The 22,958-nt window shown below is 42.3% G+C and overlaps 1 protein-coding gene across 2 annotated transcripts in view; it reads left to right on the plus strand.

The window, feature by feature from the left end:
• The first annotated feature begins 547 nt into the window (after positions 1-547).
• The window catches only part of LOC148334965 (tetraspanin-18B-like), a 41,948-nt gene continuing 19,537 nt past the window's right edge, over positions 548-22,958 (plus strand). Inside the window, exons 1-3 of one of the 2 annotated variants that reach the window (XM_088299398.1) lie at positions 548-595; positions 1,344-1,415; positions 5,328-5,418. The gene's annotated coding sequence lies outside the window, so the exon portion shown is untranslated. Of the gene's footprint in view, positions 596-1,343; positions 1,416-5,327; positions 5,419-12,592; positions 13,020-22,958 lie in introns of those variants that run through there. The other variant, XM_088299397.1, reaches the window with a different exon arrangement.

A 22,958-nucleotide genomic window follows, 5' to 3' on the forward strand; every position in this document is an offset into this window, starting at 1 on the left:
TAACATAATTATTTCTGCTAAAGTGTAAAGTCGAGACGCCTTCGTTTCCCGAGGGCGTCCTACTCGAGAAGATTAAATCATAAATAAAAGCTCATGGAGTCTGCAACGGAGTGAGAAGGGGGGGAAAAAAGTCTTTCTTTTTTTTCATTTCATTTGCATACTTTCTCCATCTTTCCTTTGGCCTTTTTCTTTTTTTGGCTGGTGTGACTCACCTCCCGTGGCTGCCTCACAATCCATCCATATCCATAATGGCTCATTTAAATGGCTTGATAATCCGTTAGTACTGTGAACTGACCATTAGATAGATAAAGATTCTCGGGGATTGAAATGAATTCAATATGGCCTATATACTTCCTTCTCAGAAATGTAGTTTCCCTTTAAATATAAAGCCTTTAAAGGGAATATTTGCCCGCGCTAAAAGCAAATCATTAACTGCTTGAAGTATCTTGTGGTTGTTCTTCAATTATTTATGATGTGACCTTTTTACACTGGCCCCCACATAACCTTGTGAACATTGTGCAGCAGCTTTGTTCTCCCAAGGGGCTTTTCCAGGAATCATTGACTGGAGGGGAAAAAAAATCAAATTACAGTAACGGTAAGTTCAAACACCATCTGATTTGCTCCTGACCGTTACATTTTTTTAATGTTCATTTTTAAAGTGACCTTCATTTTTAAATTGAAAAGAAACATGTCTTCTAAATTTTAGACACGTCAGAGATTTGGGGACAACGTGGCGCTCTAAAGCAGCCATGCCTTGTCCACACACTGGCTCTCACGTATAATTTTTTTTTTCTTCTCACTCTTCTGAAGACTTTCCATAACAAATTTCTCTCGTACAATCCGCAATGTATTATTTGAACGGAAGATGCTGGCTAGCTCTCTGCACTTTGCATTTCCATTGGAAAAGCGCTGATGCGATCGAAGGTCCTCAAACTCTTATAAGGTGGGGGAGGGATGAGTCATGCCAGGCTCCAAGTGCGTCACTGGGCATCGTTTTAACCAAACCTAAAAAAATCTGGAAAACTGAATTGGTAAAAAACAGTTTAACACAATATTTCCGCAACTGAGTACTAGATTGTTCTTATAATGTATTAAGAGGCACATTTATGAAGTCACAATCTAATTATTTTTTTTGTCAATTTGTGACAATATAAATCAGTGCACTCTCTCAAACATTTAGGGATGCTAATGGAAGTTGAAAGTGAATTAAAAATTGCACTCACATCTTTGTTCACCTTTACTTAATGGCCGATGTCTTTTGTGTGTCTTTGCTAAGTAACAAAATGTGGTTGTAATTTGTTGCACTTTGTACTGTGCTATGTTTTACATGTCTTGCATGCCAGGAGGAGGCATTCAGCATAGAGTTTTCATTATTAACCAAGACCCTACGGCACTCAGCAGCTTCATCCGGAGCGGTAATCAACAATGCACGCTCATTCGGGATAACGATTCCATAAACATGTTCAAGGAGTACGATGGATGAGGGGTGTTTAAATTATGGCTCTATGTGTCAATGTTATGGATGATGGATGAAAGGATGATGGGCGGATGGATGGGTAAATAAATTTAGGCTCAATTTGTCAATGTGACGGATGGATGGATGAGTCGATGGATGGAAGGATGATGGATGGGTGGTTAATTTATGGCTCTGTGTCAATGTGATGGATGAATGGGTGGATAAATTAAGGCTCTATGTATCAATGTGATGGATGGATGAGTCGATGGATGGAAGGACGATAGGTGGATGGGTGGGTGGTTAAATTATGGCTGTATGTGTCAATGTGACGGATGGATGATGGAAGGATGATGGGTTGTTGGTTGGATGGATAAATTAAGGCTCTAAGTGTCTATGTGATGGATGGCGGGAAGGATGGTGGGTGGATGGATGGGTGGCTAAATTATGGCTCTATGTCAATGCGATGGATGGATGGATGATGGGTGGCTGGATAGGTGGTCAAATTATGGCTGTATGTGTCAATGTGATGGGAGGATGATGGGTGGATGGATGGATGGATAAATTAAGGCTCTGTGTCAATGTGATGGATGGATGGATGAGTCGAAGGATGGATAATGAGTGGATGGAGGAATGGAACTAAGATGGGTGGATAAATTATGGCTCTAAGTGTCAATGTGAGGGCTGGATGGATGGATAAATTAAGGCTCTCAGTGTCTATGTGATGGATAGTGGGTGGATGGATGGGTGGCTAAATTATGGCTCTATGTCAATGCGATGGATGATGGATGGATAGGTGGTTAAATTATGGCTGTATGTGTCAATGTGATGGGTGGATGGATGGATGGATAAATTAAGGCTCTATGTGTCAATGTGATGGATGGATGGATGAGTCAAAGGATGGATAATGAGTGGATGGAGGAATGGAACGAAGATGGGTGGATAAATTATGGCTCTAAGTGTCAATGTGAGGGCTGGATGGATGGATATATTTTGACTGTATGCGTCAATGTGATGGATGATTGATGAATGGATGGATGGATGCAGGCAGTGGATGAATAAAAATGTGGGTAGTGGATATACAGATGGATTATTTACAGTCAGTACATTAGATAGATAGATGATGCAAATAATATATAATGGATGGATTGATGTATTTGAGGTGAGTTGCACTAGAAAATCAAATAGTCATGGAAATTTGATGAAACATTTCTGTGATGCATTTGCTCTAAATGAGCAGAACCATCTGTTCTTGAGTCATACTTGTGCTGTGTCTCGAAAGCTATTTTGTGTTTGCCTATAATGCTGCTGATTATCTGACAAAAAAAAAAGTGGTGACTGGAACAACAAAAGGCATACTGTCCCTGACACAGCAGTTGAATGAATTAACTTCTGAATTGAACGTAACTTCAAGTGTCCTGAGGTGCATAATGACCCCACCCGTGTTTATTTTGGATCATGTCTGCTTTCGTAATGCTGCCGCGTTCTGACCCAGGTCGGCTCAATATCCAAATCCAGCGGTGTCTTGTTACATGAACCAACATTTCTCAGTAAATTCCTGCTTGGATACCACTACTTCCTTAGCAACAGCTTGACCTGGTCTCTGTATATGCGCGTTTAATAGTGACGGACACTGCAGGGCGCAGCTGCTGATGCTCCACAGTTATCTTTTTTCTCATTACCGTTACCGTGTGGTGGGAGATCCACTGGGCCGAAGGGAAACCACACGGGAATCCAATGCGAGTGTGCACACTGTGGCCAAAAATGAGAGCGCGCCCGCTTTTCTGGAGACACCTGTCCAATATTGTGAGAAGAAATCCGAGCAAACAATAAGAGCGGTTTCATCTCCGATGCAAACACAACAAGCAAAGCTCATTTCAACTCCTGTGCTGCTACAACACGATTGCACAAACGCAGAAGCACCGCCATGTTCCCGCTGACGGGAATACCTGGAAATCCTTAGCCGAGACAAAACAACTAAGGATCTTGGTCTCTCGCCTGTCAAACTCCAGGAACAGCTTGACAGATTTGTTGAAACTGGCAGATATGAATACTCCGTTCGAGAGAAAATGAACCTGTTAACTGTCAGGGAATGATTCTGAAATCCTTCTCTTTCAATTCCTTTTACGGAACATTTCATTTTGTTCCACAACAACAATATTGAGTCATCCCATCCCCGTGTTTGGTGGATAGAACGTGTAGTCAACATTTACTATCAAAGACACGACACGTGCTGTTTATTTGAATACACCTGCAACATCTAGAAATCCATTCCAAAAGATGTACAAAGTTAATCATCACTTACACTTTTGACTGACACTTTCAAACAAGTGTCAGTTAAACAATGTTTATTATTGTGCTAGTATTTTGTGTCCATTATTTTGGATGGTTCATTTAAATATGTTCCGTCTTCATTTTGGATTTCATTAAATTGTGCAGTTCTACCTAATGAAGAACGTATAAGCTATTATGAACGCACCAGCTGTATTTGCACGGTTCAGAAATACCAATTTGACATTGGATACAAACTCAAGTGAGTGTTAAAAAATATTAAAGAACCTTTCGTCCAGCTCACCTGCAACCCTCGTGAGGGAAAGTGCTTCAGAAAATATGCGGGTGTTATTTATAGTGCCCCGTATGAAAACTGTATATGTCGTCGTTAGACCCCATCAACCTCAAACGAGGACAAGCTAAAGCCCTTCTTCACATTATTTCATAAGTGAGTGACACACAATCAATGGCCGATGACCTCTGCCTCGGTGTCGGAGGCCTTGATGGCTACTCGGCAGCGCTGGGTGATGGATTGGGATGGTCTATCTTGAGGAGCAGAAGCACTCTTGTGTCATCATCAGACAAGGACAAGGAGGACACGGTGAACAATGATTGTGGAGTGTTCTGCCTGCAATCAGCCTGTGGTCATTGCGACACAAGAGTGCTGCGATTGTCAGCTGTGGCTCGAAAAAGAAGAACAATCTCTGTACAATCTTTTTTTTACAATACAATACAACTTTATTTATATAGCACAATTCACAACAACTGGAGCTGGAACAAAGCACTTACCATATGGTGTAATATAATTTCAGTGCCTTGCTCAAGGGCACCACTTCCGTACCACAGTTCACTATTGAAGTCAAAGTGGTGGGCGATCCAGCCTTCTGTGCTGGCCTCACGTAATCAAGAAATCCTGATCATATTCTTCACATTGCTGTCATATTATATCCTAGTGTTTAATTTTTAGGTGAGAGTTTTCATCCAATCAGAATTCAGCTAGTTCGAGTTGCCGGGCAGATTTCACAATACCAGTAGCCCGCACTATTCGTCTGAGGCCTTCCCATACAATCGTGCGGGCGTCTGTTCTGTGTGAGTGAGGGGTGTTTACAGTTGATAGACAGTTGCGATAGCCAATCAGATCACAAGTTGATGACCGTAAGGCCTTTTCGCGGGCCTTGCGTTGAAGGTGATGAACGCGGCTTGTGATTGGATACTCACTCGTGAGGGGGCAGCGCTACGCGGGATCAACACATCCGGAAGTTGTAACTGCCAACTGTTTGAAAATCTAAAATGTATAAGAATAAAAAAATTTTTAAACCACAAAGGCCGAAGGAGCCATAAGCGTGGATTTAATTGCAGATACATTTGCGAGGCTGTTTTCAAGACGGACCTTTCAAGAGAGGCTAGTTCGTCCAACACTCACGATGTAGTGGCTAAGTGTCTTTCTTTAGATTATTTCTCCAGCCGTGATGTCAGAAATTATGATAATAAGAAGGGGGATTTATTTAAATGGGAATTCACTGAAGGCCTGCGTGTGAAATGCACGGCCCCGCTACTGATCTATATATGGTCATCTTTATAAAGATTTTTTTTTTCCATGCAGTTCCTGTATCTCAATGGCCCAGAGGAGTTTGGTGTGACAGACAGATGGATCATCAGGTTTCTGGCAGATGAGGATGGAGGAGGAAGAAGCAGTAAGTCCGCTGGCCTACTTTCCACTATGCATTTGCCCGCTCTTCTCTTCATCCCTTGTGGGAACACTGGAAATACAGTACATGCGGGGAATCCGGCCACGCTTGGCCTGTCACCTCCAGACAGAAGGGGGGAGGGGCAGGGAAGAGTAGACAAAGAAAGCGTGAAGGCTAAATGCACTCAATGAAGAGTAAACCTTTCTCAGGCTTATTTCCTTTCTTCTCGGTCGAAGTGAGGTCCAGCAGGTGTTATTGTTTTGAGTTGCATAAAAAAGGACGGTATGAAAACTATGTGAGGCGATTCACCTCCATGCACGTCTCTGCCTCCCACGCTCTACTGCCTCCTCTCGTGCATCTGTCACGGGTCCAGCTGCAGAAGGTAGACGGTTATCATGAGGATAAAGGAGACTGCCTGCAAAAATAGGAACAAAAACAAATACGAACTATTATAAATACTTTCGATGTAAAGAGAAAAAACGTTTCATTTACTGGCACCAATTTTCAATCAGAAAAGCGCAAAGACTGAACATTTGTCCAGCATATCTAGTAGTTTGGTAACAAAAAGAAGACGCTATATTTTAGACTCGCAAAAGGCAGGTCTAAGTAGTGGTGCAAGTGGTTGTAATGTGATTTTGGTGGATTTGATGGCGGTGCAGACAGATTTAGCACGTTCCGGACGTGCGTGGTGGATGCATTTCATTTATAAATCGGACAAGTGCGTGGAACAATCCCTCTGAATCATCCTTCCGTCCATCTATTATCCAAGCCGCTTATCCTCACGAGGGTCGTGGGCGTGCTGGAGCATATCCCAGCTGTCATCGAACACAAGGCGCGGTACGCCCTGAACTGGTCGCCAGCCAATCACAGGGCACACATCGATAAACAACCATTCACACTCACAATCACACCTTGAGACAGTTTGAAGTGTTCAATTAACCGACCATGCATGTTTTTGGAATGTGAGAGGAAACTGGAGCACCTGGAGAAAACCCACGCAGGGGGATAAGCGAACGCCACACAGGAAGGCCGGAGGCACCACTGAACGGTGAGACCACCGTGAAGCCCCCTCTCTTTGAATCATTGTAGAAATATCAATACCAAGATCATGAACGGAGCCCAGAAAATCAATTTTGATGTTCACAACGTCAAGCGCTTTGACCGCCCTGATTTTAAAGGGACTAACGGGAGCCGCTTCGATTGGCCGGAATTGCCTGTGATCCATCCCACAACGGCGCAAAACACCCTATTCTATCTGCGTTCGTGAAGCAAAATAGCAAAAGAAGGAAAACTCCACACATGCACACTGTTAGACTGCGCTATGCGCTCCACTTGCGCTGGGCACGAAAATAGAACTATTAAGTCAAATAGTTTTGGTTTTATTTCCAATTGCCTTTGGACAATGATGGGGAGAAATGTTTCTTCTTTTTTTTTGTTCCGTTATTTAAAATGTTGTCTTTGGCACAATCAGGATTTGCTAATGCTTCTCTAAACTTGAGGCTTGTTGCTAGATTTACAGCCAGGTATCACACACAGCACAAGCATGGGAGCTGTTAGGATTTCCAAGCAAAACGGATTCATTAGCCGCCATCTTCAGTGAGTCTGCTTTCCTTTGGTGACTCCCCCGTGACTACTCGCTGAATGGTCTCACCAAGGCGAGGGAATGTGTGTGCCACGGGACTCGTTTGGGACGTTTCCACTGAAATTCTGAGGTGAAGAGAAGAATTTTCAATAAAAGGACAAAAGTTGTCTCCAGAAATACAGTCATTGAAGAAAAGTCAATCATTTGTAAGATTGTAAAGGTGAGGGTGGCACAGTGGACAACCCGTTAGCATGATGGCCTCACAGTGCAGAGGTCAGGGGTTTGCTTCCAGCTCCGGCCTTCCTGTGCGGAGTTTGCATGTTCTCCCCGTGCCTGCGTGGGTTTTCTCCGGGTACTCCGGTTTCCTCCCGCCTTCCAAAAACATGCATGGCGGGTTGATTGGACACTCTAAATTGTCGCTAGGTGTGAGAGTGAGCGCAAATGGTTTTTCGTCTTTGTGTGCCCTGCGATTGGCTGACAACCAGTTCAGGGCTAGGCTCCAGCGACCCTTGTGAAGAGACACGGAATAGATAATGGATGAATAGTGAAGGTGAGGGTTGACTGACAGCGTTTCCTTGTTCCAAACCTTTCATTAAAATGTTAAAATAAGCGGTCAACATACTGTTGATGGTCCTTTAATTAGGGGCAGCAGTTGAACATCCAAAACTGCCAAAACACAACAGAATGGTAAGAACGCTCTACAACCAAGTCCAAATCCTTCCTGCAGATGATGCTTGATGATTTAGTCCCCACCAGCAATATTCTCTGATGCCATGTTGACAGATTGAGGTTGTGCTTGAAATATTGCGGACACATTTCCGATCCACATAAAAAAAAAAAAATACACGTCCAATCATTTTCGCATTTCTCCAAAAATATGGAATTCTGAGCCTACAGGCTCCTCTTGTTTCTGTGATTCCAACTTTTTCAGACTTTGTGAGAACAGTTTGGGAAGATCTGCTGGCATGCTTGGATCGATGGATTTGTTGTGGAACAAATGAGAACCCGTATCATATTTTCTTTCAGCCATTTAATTATTCTCTTCAAGACTGATGACCCTTGTTGAGCCAATTTCCTTAGTTTTTTTTTAGTGATAAGCCAACATGCTTTTGTATCTGCACATAATCATGTCAGGCAAAGTTTATTAATGGAAGAAAACAATGTCATTTTATATTTACTTGAGTCGGTAAGCCTTTATCATTGGCAGAGTCGCTATGTGTCTGAAGACAAAAAAAAAAAAAAAGCAACAACCATGGACGTTTGAATTAAATTCCTCCTGGTTCCTATTTTCATTTTAAAATATCTGCAGTCAAGAAAATCCGTCCCCACATCAGATATTATATTCAAATATTTGTGTGCTGTTGCCAGGGAAATTCCTTAAAACTGCATTCCCGTGTGTGTGTGCGTGTGTGTGTGTGTGTCATTGCACAATGCTCACTTTGTGAGAGCTTGTGAAGCAGCGCTATGGCCTGTTTAATGAGATAGTGCATGGTTAGATGGTATGTGTGTGAAATTTCAGCGTGGGCTGTGTAAATTCAATTAAATGGGTTTGGGTGTGTGATAAAGAACGCACGTGATCAACGGAATACATACATAGCTTCCTTATCTTTGTATGTGTGTGCGTGTACGTGTGTATGTACTCACACAGCATGGTGTTGGAACAAGGACTGTCGATTGAGCACAAAATTGCTCGCAAAATGGTTTCCAGTCATTTCTGTATATATATATATATTGATTCACATTGATTAATTGATTTAACCGGAAACTGTCACTGTCCATTCTTAAATTTAAGCAAGGAGCGTTTCCAATGACTGTTTTTGGTGATTTATTCTAATATGTCATGATAGGTCTTCAAGGGTCTGAAAAAAATTAAATGCTTTAGATGGCAGGTTAACCGTCTGTTGTCATCCGTGATAAGACATGGCTTCTTCCAAGATTTATGTTTTTTAAAGGGGAAGTCACCCCCGAAAAAATATTTACAATAAAATGTTCTATTTGCCTTCACTATTCTAAACATGGCATTCTGATTAATATTCCACTTGTGGAATATGAGTTAAGATGCTAAATTCACCCGTTTTTAGCCATCCAAGGGTCGGCCATTTTGTCACTTCTGTCGACTGAAAATGACATCACAGTTGCTCAAGACTCAGCTAATGACCAATCACGGCTCACTTATTTTCTGAAGCTGAGCTCCGAGTAACTATGTTGTCATTTTCAATCGACAGTAGTGACAAAATGGCCGCCCCCTGAAATGGCTAAAAAAGGGTCCATTTTCCTGCTTAACTCATATTTCACAAACGCAATAGAAATCAGAATTGCATGTTTCGACTAGTGAGCCTGCATAGAAAATATTCTTGTCAAGAATGTTTTGGGGTTGACTTCCTCTTTAAACAGAAAAAAGGGTATTTTTTTTCTCTGACTAGCAAAAAAAAAGGGTGATAAAAACATGGGGCTTCACCTCAGCCTTTCTTTGCTCTTAGCCCCTTCTGAAAATACCAGCAGAGCCAAAAAGAAAATACCTCACAGCTGTTCTTTGTGCAGCCAAACCGTTCATGTGATACTTGCTGCGTGAAGCCGCCACCTGACTTTTTGAGTGCTAGCTTTCAACAAACTTTCTCCTTATTTCGCCTTCAGACACTGTTTGTTATTTCTTATTTCTCTTCATATTAGACCTACAAAAATCCACAGCCAGCCCGTGCCTGTGCGCCACTGGGAAAGGGAAAGGGATTTGTTGGCCGTATCGCGTATGCCGCTGGGAATGTCAGGGTCGGGACCTTTAGGGGAGAGGCCAAAAGGATAAGTCTGTGGAGCGCTTATCTTGCTTTCCATCTGTAGTAGATTTTGTGACACGAGGAGCACAGAGGGGAAAAAAAATTGAGCATAAACAAAACCACTTCTCATTTGGTGCCTCGTGAAAGCATGAATAATGAGCATGAGACAAAATGTATCTGTCGTCAGCATCACAAACAGTCTCGCCAGAGTTTAAGTTACTTTTGGATACAAAATCCACTTTGATCATTGTCGGCACTTGGTGACTGCACAACGCTTCTTGTCTCAGCTGTTCAAACCTCAAAATGAAAACCTCAAATGTGACACACATACCAACAATTAGGCTGAATTGGAGCCCAGTTCTGATCAAAGTCAGAAAAGGTCAAATTGCCGCACGCCCCAAAATTTTTGAGAGTAAATATCCTGTGATGTGGGTTTGTGTTGAGGAGTGTTTCCACTGACTGTATCGTGATAAACAATTTTGAGCAAGTTACTTCCAAAATGTAATAAATGACATATTACATGTTAGTTACATGTGACAGTAATAAGTTCCGTTACAATATTACTGTTTTGTAGAGTAACTCAGTCGCTCAAGTTTAACTTACTTTTAAGTGACTTTTTTGTTTAAATCTGGGAAATAATGATTTTGACCCTTTGTAAGGAAAATGCAAAATGTACTACCATACTGTAGCTGGTATAGTTAACTCCTAATGAATATATTTGAATATATAGCGTGGGCGATAACATTAAATGTTTCAATGACCACTGTTTTATATTCTGCAATTGATGGCACAAAATTCACATCTAAAAAGCATATTGACTGATTATCTTCGCAATGTATTCACTGCTTTTTACTTGGGTTTCTTCCGGCATGTATTTTGAGTTTCATTTTATTTCATGAAACCATTGCCTACTCATGACGGAACATTGGAACTGAAAAATATGTCATTCCTATTCAAATGTTACTCACAGCTGCACCCAAAACGCCATTAAGGCCTCATTGTTTTGTCCGTAGCCTTGAATTTACTTCCCACTTCCAGTTCACGTCTTCTGTTAATTGTCAAGTGTCAAGCCATCTTGCCTTTCACGGTGAGACTTTCTCTTGTGTTTCTTTGTTCATTTGTGTCATGTTTTCTTTGACCCCCCGTTTGTTTGTTGATCCTGCAAACCTCTTCATTAGTTTTGTCTTTTTCCAAATAAATACTTTTTGGGGAGATTTTTCCTGCTCGGCTGCCTTGCCTTTCCAGCTTCCTTGCACTTGGGTCCACCACAACGCACTCCACCCAAAACGTGAGAGAACTGTAGAGTGTGGCTCCTATTTTTGGGCCGAGAGTCTAGAGCAGTGCTTCTCAAATAGTGGGGCAGGGTCCCTCGAGGGGCGCGGTGCGATGCTGAGGGCGGCGTGTGTGAACCTGGGGAACATGCTTTTTTTTACCGCCGCACTACAATAAAGTGTAATTGCACATCCACTCCAGTAGTTGGCAGTGGCGCTCTCATTGCCCATTTTGCGCAGTGAGTTTTAACTCTACGGTGCAGGTTTGTTTTGCAACAAAAATGCTATTATTTATAGTTGTGGTGGGGTGAGGGCACAAATTGTTTTCTTCTTGCTAGGGGGGGGCGTAACAGAAAATAATTGAGAAGCACTGGTCTAGAGCAAAGCGTAGTCTAACTGTAAGGATGGGTTTTCTTCTTTTTGATAAATTTCCAGGCTTTCCACTGGTAGTCTTGGTGGTGCGTTTACGTCTCTTCCCAGCTAATCCTAGCGGCATCCCTCATTTGCATCCAAATCAAGGCAGTCGGAAAGAAACAATCATCCGCGCTCACAACCATATTGAGGGACAATTCAGCGTGTCCAATGAACCTACCATGCATGTTTTTGGAATGTGGGAGGAAACGGGAGTAGCTGGAGAAATCCCACGCTGGCACGGACGGGGAGAACATGCAAACTCCTGGAAGGCCACAGCCGGAATTGAACCCTGAACCTCTGCAATGTGAGGCAATTGCGCTAACCAGTTGTCAGGCGTGTTTCTGCACAAGCGTGGGTCCTTTTTGTTTGAATGGCATCTCCATATATATAAAGCCCCAAAATGTATGTAAATGTAATTTAATTTACTATTCCTTTGAAATTGACATGTTCAATGTCTTCAAAAAATGTCATTAAAAGTTGTCTTCCTGGTTACCGTGATATGTTTCATATGACTGCATTACATTTCTATGGAATGTAATGTTTCTGAAATTTCTGGATGCTCATGTAAATGGAAATAAACATGCTGTAGTTTTATTATATTCTACCTTTAGCGACAAAGATGATTTGGAACACAATTCAAAGTATAAAGTATAGAACCCTTTTGTTTCTTCACTAAATCTTTTGGTCTCGTGATTATTCATGTATAATTTTTGTTTCTTCTTACAAGCCCCCAAATTATTAAAAAAAAAAATCTGATAAACATTCAATTCACTCTGCGAATATGCAAATCAGCCGGTTCCAAAGTGTGACTATGCTGATAGACTGTTGTTTAAGTTGTAATATCACCAATCACCACTCGATGGCAGTAGTTGCGCTTATATTGGTTCTTTTACTGCCCTATACTTCAAGTAGCTGCAGTGTTTTTTTTGTCTGATTTTGAATGATGTCGGAGAAAAACATAGTAATTCAATAATGTAAAAAAATTTGAGCGTGTTTATTTTTATGAAAATAAATTAACCATAGTTGCAAGTTTTCGAACCCAGAACCCCTCACCTATGAGGCAGACGTCCTAGTAGACACTAGTTGTTAGTACACTTACTGCAAATGGGCAGAGTTCCTGATCGGGCTCTTACGTACAAGCTGCTGGATGCGATTAGAGTTTTGAAGCGAACCCAAGGAAGTGTCCGGTGGCTGTAGGTCTTCCTCTCCCCCTGAGTCGAGGAAGGTGGCCCTAGGGGCGGGGACTGTGTCGGAGAGGCTCGGGCGTGCTGGATGATCCTCTCTGGCTCTCTGCTTCGCGGTGACTTCACGCTCCACTTTGCATAGCGACACTTGGCTTCCCCACGCCGTTGCTGCTGCTGCTGCTTCTTGGCGTGTCTGCGACGAATCTCGCGGCGTGGATTTCAATAGTCTTGAGCCCTCCGTTGGACGTTTCAACTTACATCGCCTTTTACTTTACTTAGTCGATATCTCAACCAGCGACGAGGAGGCTGTTTGTTGTGTGATTTTTATTTATTTATTTTTTTTTAGCCGAGAACGCGATTCACAGCTCAACGTTTTGGCTCCAAGGTAAGAAATGTATTTTGTATCGTAAAGTGACTCTCAACTTGTGCAGTTGCTGTAAATGTCAAATTCTTCTTTTGAAAGTGCTTCTTGTGGACTGTGTGAGGGCGAATTCACTCGCAACGTGCGTTTGCCTTGTTGGGGATATTGTTTTTGAGTAAATCGAAGGGGCATTTTTTTTTTTAGTTTCGTCTGACGCTCACCTGTTAAAAGACTGGCTTTGAATTAAATCTGTCTTGGTACAAAAGTAAATGTACTTAATGAACCAGCCAACCACAAAAATTCAAGAGCTGTGTGACATATTCTGTCCTTGTAAAGTCAATATTTTTTTTAGTTTATTGATTCTACAATGCGTTAATTGATCAACAATTTATCGATTGTCAAATTGATTGAAATTGTCCATCTTGTCAGTCAGTAGCATCTGATTTTTATAGTCCTCCATGAAAGCGAGCTAATTTTTATCTTTATGTTGAATCAAAATAAAACTTCGGCTTTTACTTTGGAAAACATTATCAATTTTTTTTTGTAAATTTGTGGCATGCGATGAACTAAAACATTAACTGTTTTGTAAATAATTTATTTTAATATTTTGTCCACTGTTAATTTGAAATGTCAGGTTTTCATTATGAAGAAATGTAACATTTTTTTTAACAATCTGATTAATTGATTATTTGACAAAATTAAACCGAATATTTATCGATTATTCAAATAATCATTAATCGGTGCCCCATACTATTCTTGTGGTTTTAGTTTGCAGTGCTAGAACTGTTCTGCAAGATGTTCCTAATTTGAATACGTCAATTAGGCAAAGTGCCAAAAATATTACAAGCAGCTCTCGAAAAATTCTCAAACTACAACCACAACATACCGTTCGTTTAACGTGTCGCTGGTAGTGTTGGTCAAAACTAAGCACGATTATCATTGTAAAGGTAAAGTATTTGTCTTGGCTTTTGTTATTTTGTGATGTAGAATTGCGGATGTGTGTTGGTCCGTCCGTCCGTCCCCACCCCCAAGCTGGCATCCTTCCCACGGGCTCCGGTCTGACCAATGCTGTCTGCTGACATCTTTGGGGTCATCACATGCATGATTGTGATGCTCTGGCTTAGCTGGAGGGCAATGGCATAAGTGTCACTTCACATCCATCAGGGAAGCATTATACACACCCCCTGCGCCCCCCAAAAAATCATGACATCCTTCTGATCCCCCACAGCTGCAATTCTGATAAACTCTTTAAAGCTACTTTTTGTCTAAGTGATGGAAAACAACCGGTGATTCCTTCCGAAATTGTGGAACGTGAGCGATACTCACGGCTCTCGTGTATGTTTCCTCTGGCGAAAGCAAATCCTACAAGGGACTACTTCTTGTATCTGGTCATTCGAGGGATCCAAGCATGTTGAGCGAATTCTGTGTCAAGGATGGAAACCACTGCCGGTTGTTTATTGGTCGAGAAGATTCATAATGACCTTAGTGGCCACTTTGGACAATTATATCTCCATTTTTTTCCAACAGCAAAATGTGAAGAAGTTGTTGTTTGTCAGCACGTCTTGTTCTCAATGATGCAATGATGAAATGCTGTTTTTATTTCCCAAAGGCACTTTAGTCCTCTTATGTACTGACGCCAAAGCGATTGTTTTTGGAGATGGAGCTAAATGTTTATTGAAATAGCCGCAACAAAAGCAGCAACGCGAGACCCGAGGGAGTGATAAACGCATTGGGGGAACTTTAAGGCTACAAATCAGTTCAGTCGTAGTCGTTATGGTTTACGTCGCTTGGACGTGTGTTTACATTTCTGGAGGCTTCAGCTTAACGCTTGCGGCTGCGTGCATTGACTGGCCTGCACAAAGCAATGGCAAATTCCATCCATTTGCAAAGATAATAATTTGAAATCACGTGATCAAAGAGCGATTCATTTAACTATTTATTATTGGCAAGGTTGTGAAAGTGTTCGTAAGATCTTCAATGATTGAAATGTTGCAGAATCGCAGTCAAAATGTTTCTTCTCCAGTAAGTTGCGGTAACAGCTGGAAATAGGATCGCATTTCACCCAAGGAGATTAGCACCATGGGAACCATTAACACAAACCAGTGTCCAGGTGTGTGTGAGTTTGTGTGTATCTGCCATGCGTTTGTTTTTATTCATTGCAGGGACATTTGACCTGAATACACGCAACACCGCAAGGACAATTTGAATTACGAGGACACAGCCCATGTCCTCATAATTCGGACAATGCTATCATGTTTCTAAGGGTGTAGAATGCCGTGTGTTTGTGTGTGTGTGTGTGGCTGTGCGTGAATGCAACCATCATAACAGGGCTCAACAGATTGGACCAACTGGTTCCTGTCACAATTAATGCACTAATTTGCTTTACTGCTGCGACTTTGTGTCTCTGTGGTGGAGCCCGTCGCAAGTGACAGGGAGACAACCGTGGTGTCAGCGTAGAGAAAGAAACTCGACGGCTGCATACAGAGGCGTGTTTGTTCACTAGAACATTTGCGGTGTCAGAAAGAAAATGCGAAAGAAGTCGCCGGATTGATGCTCCTGGAGCAGCCGCCAACGCAGATGAATAAGCTCTGCCTGGAGCTTTTTTTTTTTTTTATTATATATTTATTTTTTTCTTCTCATGAGCTTGATTCACACGAGTTGTGCTGTCCAAATACAAAGAATGGCATTTGTAAAGCTGCATTGTCATTTATATGAAGAAACACAGAGAGCTGCAACGATACTTTGGCTGTAGCGTGCAAAGAGAGAAATTAGCTACAGTGGAACCTTGCAAGAACATCGACATTTCATCCTGAAAAATTTGCAAAGTTACAACTTGCATGTAATAAATCAGAGAGCAACGGGAATAAGAGAATATAAGTATTTTTTTAAACAAGTTGTTGGTATTTGTTCCACCTACACGCCGACACAGAACACCTGGTGGGAGCCTTTTTAATGGTCCCTTTGACAATGTGTTGCTCTCACTCACATATTCCCGAGCACAAGTGTGGAAAGTCACTCGGCGTGAAAACAAACACATGGTGAGGGAAGTGCTTGACTGCCATCGCCGGAAAGTGTTAATGTTGTATTCAGCGTGCTGAGAGGGTCGGTTCTGTGTATCATCCTCACGAACGGGACTGAAATGATTTTTTTTTTTTTTTAATTTTGTCAGATTTGCTTGCTAATCATTTTGCAGACTTGGCAAGTCACCTGATCACTGATTTCGCCACATGCATCAGCCTCTCGTGTATGAAGTCATCTATTGTTCTTTCGTCCTATTAGTCGCCATTGCGTGCCTGCGCCCTGGCACGGCGCACAGGTTTTCGAGTCGTACGGCAGGCGGGCCGTCACGCTGAGCTCGCCCTCGCCTGCATCAGCCGCTCGCCCGCAGAGAGCGTGGTCCTAAATGGAGTATCTATTGGCTAAATGAGAAAATTGCTTTTCTCGATTGCTGGAGGACCCTTCATTTAATGTGCGCGAGACACAGGCCACAGCCAGTAATGGCTTCAGCTTCTTTGTTGTCCGCAGACATGAGTAAATGAAATTTGCTTTGCGGCTGGCAGAAATAATTTTCTCTCTGAAAAGTGAAATTTCCATTGCGGGCATGAAAGACATTTAATGACCGTAAGAACGTTCTTGACAGACGGCTGCCGGCTGTTTTGATAACTGAAGATCGCAGCATATGAAATATTAAGCTTTTAAATCGTGAGGGGTGAGTACCGATTGCAGATGTCGTACCGGACCCATAGCAACCTTATTTGAATGATTGTTATGCGGAGTTGTTGTGACTTTCAGCTGCGCCAGCTTTAAAAAATTGCACATTCTTGTAAGCCACACAAAGGTGAACATTTATTGTTTGAATCATTTTCGGTATAGGTGTGCCGAAGTAGTAAGTGCTCCTAACTGAACTAGTTAACTCCCTTTTTGTGACACCGAGAGCTGCATAATCCAAGGAAATTGACACAATGCTGCGTGATTGTCCCCTTGCGTGTAAGCATCTGAACCAGGAAGTGTGGGATGACCTCAGCCGAGGGCAGCTGGCAGACACAAAGCAGGAAACTAAGCGGCCTCGCTGCTGCCGCTTCCTCTTTATCACAAGGAAACAGGTCTCCTGTTTGGGCCTCGACCTCCAAATTCTTTTTGGCTTATCTTGCCTTTGCTTTATTTCCTTCAATAATGGCCAAGCTTAGCAGGTAATGAGGTAGAAAGTAGGCCGTGGACAAGCTGGCCCTTGCAGATAGCAAATTCTCCAGAAGAGGCCCTCACCTCAGGCTGTGGAAAACGCCTCTATCTTGCAATCCCACAGGCTCATATTTCCACCAAACTCAGTTTTTTGAGTGGCCAAACAAATTAAAAGTAGTGTTAAAGGCGATAGTGGCTGTTGACTTGGTCATCACTGAAGAGAGAGTAGCGATACTACTCCTCCTTCCTTCTGATCTCGAGCTCAGATGGAGGCTTAGTGTGGCCTCTGCATCTGGCACTGATACAGTGCCAACGTGAGATTAGTCCTCTGACATCCATCAGAGGGAAAGGAACTGTCATATGAACAACGGGATCTTGCGTTAGTTCACGTCACGTAACTGTGCTGCACCACATATGGCTGGCCTGCCGACAAAAAGGACGCTCGGTAAAAGTTCATCGAATCACACCGCCGAGGGAACACTCACTGCTGTTTGCAACCTGGAATACTCTCAAAACGCTTTGGGGTAGAAAATAACCCATTTGGGTCAAAAACGGAGCAGTCCACTAATTGGGCCAATTTGACCCACTTTCTTGGGTTGGTTTTGTTTTAATCAAATACTGTTTTTAGAGTACCTGTATGTTGGTTTTGTTTAGCCAAGGACAGTGGCTAATTCATTATATAAATATCTACATTCTAATTCTGCTATTTATTAATTCATCATTGAAAGGGGAAGTCAACCCCCCAAAATGAATTCCAATAAAATGTTCTATCCGCCTTCGCTAGTCGAAACATGGCATTCTGATGAAAATTTTAGCCAGCCCAGGGGGTTGCCATTTTGTCACTTCTGTCAACTGAAAACGTCATCACTTGCTCAGGACTCAGATAACGACCAATCACGGTTTAACTTCAGAAATCAGGTGAGCTGTGATTGGTCGTTACCTCAGCCCTGAGGAACTGTGATGTCATTTTCGGTTGACCGAAGTGAGATTTTACTGCTTAATTCCTATTAAACACAATATTAGTTCGAATTGCATAGAACATACTCTTGTCAAGAATTCGGGTGGACTTCCCCTTTAAGATTTCTGTCAATTTAATTGTGTCTCGAAGCAATTGAAGCGAAACGATGCGCACTGCTTGGCTGAGTCGAAAGCGTTGCAACAAGAATATACACACGTACTTGGAATTAAATTTGAACAAATCACCCAACAAAACCTTCGAGTGTAAAAGTCCACTACAATTTTTTTTTTCTTCAAAAACAAAAATTGTCGGGCGTTTTGTTGTTAGTTGCTCTCCAGTTTGCTTTATTGCATTAGTGAGAGAGCATCCTTATAATCATGACAGTTATGTTGCGGATTGAAGCCAGTTTACGAACAGGCAAATTGGATCACGAAAGAGTCAGCTGAAATCCTGAGAGCGCAGTTGCAGAATGGAAAATGTCTCTTTTCATATTCGGGGAATACCGAAACGCACTCCTGGTTTCTTTCAGTTGTTGCAGCACCGTCTTTGTTTCTGGTTGTCAGACATTTCTATCGATGATACTGCGAGGCCTGAGTATGTTTTTTCAGTCTCTCCCCGTGACTCACTGGCCCATGATGCCTCTCTCCTTTCCTGACTCAGGCATTTCTTTCCCGAAATGAGAAACTCTCTCCCGGTTTCTGGTCTTTTTTCTCATTCCCAGCAGCTTCCATACCACTTGCGTCTTTTCGTTCCAATTGCTGTGTACTCTGTAGTTTCTTCATCGCAAATGACCGGAATGGCAGATTAAAGCTGCTTCGGGTGCGCATCTCCCCCCAAAGGAGACAATTTGATACGTATCTAGATGCTTGGGGCGCGATGCGATTCAAGGAACGTTCACTTTAAAGTGTAACGATTGGATTGGATACACGTCACGTCTTTTCACTGTTGCTGTAATTCAGAGGATATTCATTTGGCATTTTACACACAATTGTCGTGTGTTTGAAGTGAGCGGTAGCTCATTAATCAATGAGAGGTGCTGATTGCGCCGTGATCTATGGCCACATGCGTGCTCTGTTTGTCGGTATGTGTGACACAAACTTGTTTGCTAGGACTGCGTTTGCAGCCTGACGGAATTACAGAGTACCTCGGAGAGATTTATTTTGGGCATAATATGGCTTTTCAACCCAGTCTGCTAATGACACGCTGCCTTTCCATCCAGTCTGTGATAACCATAAAAACCTCGAGTACGTGACGTCGGTTGAGAGAACGTCCATTTTGGACTTTAATGGATCTAATATGATAAATATGATATTGTTTATTGGAATATAGATTTTTTTTTTCAAGTACATGGGTGAAAAGAATTATTACAATATTAATATCCCTGGCCAGCCTTGCTGCTTTGTGCCCCCTTTGTCGCCCACATGCACGTCTATGGTGCAACTTCCTGCAGCTCCGATGAGATTCCGGCAATGTGCCAGTGCCTCCCAACAGGAAGAGACTCACCTCAAATATAATACGGGTTCTTTGTCAGCAGCCACAACATCAAGGCAGACGATCGGGGTTTGATTTTGACAGAAATCCACAGCATGATCCAATAATGATCCCTGTGGTGTGTTTGTGCAAAGGCCAACTAATGAGCTCGCTCCTGTGTGGCTCGCAAGCCTGCAAGCGAGCAACTTGTTCTTTTCTCCCACCTTGTTGAAGAAAATGGAACGAGAAATAGGAACTAACGATGCAAAGGTCGATATTGGTGAGTTTGCATAGAAACTCCCTTGTGCTTTGTCTTACTCCTGTGATGTATTGGAACCACACTGAGGTTGATCACAATTCATTCCACGACACTGGTTGACTTCTGATTTATTTTTTTTCCACGTAGGAAATGGTGGCTTTATGGAACTGTTTTAGTGAAGGGAAGAGCAATTTAAACAAGAGAGGGATCCACAATTTTCCCTTTGTTCCCAATAGGTCCTCTTTGCCTCATTGCGGCTGCTCCAGCCATCACAAACGCTTTTTTTGTCCAATGAAGCCACCTTCCACACTTGTAACACTCTTCGGTGTTGAATATGTGGATGTTTTTGGAGGACACAAGTCTAGTAACTCCTCATACACCTCAAACAAACTGTCAACGGTTCTTCTGGAAAAAAAAAAAAAAAAAAAATCACAGTTGTTTAGTTTGATATTGGTTTTGTAGTGGTGAGTTAATCTTTCATGGCTGATAGCGTCTCTCAGCAAACGAGGCAGATGGGTTTAATTTCGGTGAACATGCAATTTGCTTCCTGTTTTCCTTGAAAGACACAATTTTCTAGAACCTTTTGGCCGGGATGCTCTCTCTTCTGCTCTGACGCAGAAGTACAGTCTTAGGGTTCGATGCACTCTTGAGCGATGTGCTCCATCTAGTGGTGAACGTTGTTAGTTCAACTTAAAACTGCTCTGCCACAGGAAAAATATTATTTTCAAATATTCATCAAAAATCCCCCCATACCGTCATCCCCATTGTAGAGCAGTTTGTGGCTTGGACTGTTCTACTTCTGTTGCGCCTTTACGCACTTTGTGGAAACAAGCGAAGCAACTCAATGACGGACTCTTTAAGCAGTGGCTGTTAAAAGATTGTCCCCCCCCCCCACTCCTCATTCTGCCCATGACCATCCACATCATTAGACCAAATGTGCTTTTAATCTTTGGAGCCAAACTTGTTGCCTAACTGTTGCCTCCATCGTATATATTTGAAGCCATCCTTTAATGACTCAGCACAGTTTTCGACGGCAGACCAAACATACATGCCGTCGACTTTTAGTTGTCATCGTCCTCAAAGGGGGAAACAATTGACTTTCAAAGCCCAAGCCCCCCACCGCCTCATCATTTTTTCATATTTCTTTATGAAAATTTCAACGTAGTGCTGCTTTAAAAGCTTGCCAGTCAAGACAACATTCATGGGTCACTGCACTAAAACAAGGACCGTCCTCTGAGCGAGCCGTCGGTCATTGTGTGTGTGTGTGCGTGCATTTCATAAAGCCTGTGGAATTGGAATTGTGAAAAGGCTGAATTTTCCTGAAAGGCAGGAGCAAGACTCTAAGCTTGTTACTGCAAAATGTCTTTCATATTTATCATAGCAAAACACAAGACACATTAGATTTTTTTTTTTCTTTCACTGCTTTGCACACTGTACCTTACTGTCTTTGAAGCTTAGGCAAATGAGAACGTTCCGCAGCGGAAAGCGAGCCAGTGTTTAACCCTTTGATGCGCTTCAAGTCATCTTGATGTACTCGTGCGTTTATCAGCGGAAAGCAAAATGTTTTATTTTTAGGTGAGATGGAGGAAGTGTCCTGACTGTGTAATTTGTTTTTGGAAGGATGGATGCTCTCGGGTGACCGTGGATGTCTTCCAATTATTTGTCGTTTGTCCCGGTTGAGGACGAGGAGGCTGCTGCAAAGTCATCCTCGTTCGTTTTCAGCACCTTTTGAACTGCTCAGGCATCGTTCCAAGAGGCGGATACAAAAATGGGCTAAGATTACCTTTCATGATGACACTGAGCTGGCAGCAGTAACCTCAGCTCGATTTCGACGACGTGGTCCAAAATAGCGGATTTCTATTTTTAACCTCCTATGTGGCAGTTTCTGGATCAACATCAAGCCAGTGTGGGCATAATCACATCATCGTGTCAAAATGGGATGAGAATCTTGTGACGATTAAAAATTAGCGAGAAAATTTGATCATTATTTTCAAGCAACCAAATTCTCATTTTTATCATTAATTGACACAGATTCAATTAATTGTTTATCAAATAAATACGATCTTTGTAGTTTGCCGGGCATGATCCGGGTCTCGCCTCACTAAAACAAAGCAGAACTGAAACAATGAGGAGATGTTGTGATCCAAAAGCACATTTGCTTATCTCTGCAGGCAGTTTGGAATTGGACTGACTTTTTTTTTTTCAAACAAGGAACAGATGTTCTCCTTTTTTTTTTTTTTTCAACGAAGCTTTCTTTACATTCACCACATCTAGCGCACGTCCCCCATCCCCCTGCAGTCCAGAGTGCAAGCTTTCAGGAAACCTCTTCAGATGATTCGCTGGCTCTCTGTGTGTGTACATATTTGTTCTGTTGCCTTTGGCGTCTGCCTCAGGTCTGTTGTTCCACCAAGAAGTTTGACAGATTGCAGACAGATGGAGAGTTGTGAAAGTTAAAAATCAAAACCATTTCATCGTATCTGCTTCGGATTGTCCGCGGAGCATTTTATTGCAATTATTGTTTTCCATCTCCTTCGCTTGTTTGCTAATCAGTCGTACACTTGTATTTACTCTGTTTCGGGGACCTTTTGTTATCAATAAATACATTTAAAAAAATAAATAAATGCATATCACAAGTGGCAGTTCCCCTACCTCACATTTCCCTTTACAGGAATGCCGCATTTGGATTTCCCACATAATGGAAGTAATGTTAGCTTTTTTTGGCACACCAGAAACCTGTGAACGGTTAACTCATTCAATGCCATTGACGGATTATGACGTCAAAGGTTTTTTACTCGGCTGGTAATGAATGAGTTAAATAAGCATCGGAGCAGTAATGCATTTTATCATAAATAACCCGTCTGTGGTCAGTCCTGCGGTCCTGCTGCACTCGTCAAATGTGCTGTTTATTTACAGCTGCTGCGGTCGGGTGCTTTGCTCCTAATTTCATCACGAACTCCGGTTAATACTCGGCGTCTGCTCAAGCACGACACTTGTCATCACCTCCCCGAGAGGATGCGATATTACTATTCGCGATGTGTTATCAACGGTTGTTCATTTTCGTTCCGATTACGGCTGCTGTCCATCCAAATGGAATCAT

This window comes from Idiotropiscis lumnitzeri, chromosome 6 (assembly GCF_059441095.1).
Source record: "Idiotropiscis lumnitzeri isolate Australia: NSW breed Sydney's pygmy pipehorse chromosome 6, RoL_Ilum_1.0, whole genome shotgun sequence".
NCBI classification, from domain to species: Eukaryota; Metazoa; Chordata; class Actinopteri; order Syngnathiformes; family Syngnathidae; genus Idiotropiscis; species Idiotropiscis lumnitzeri.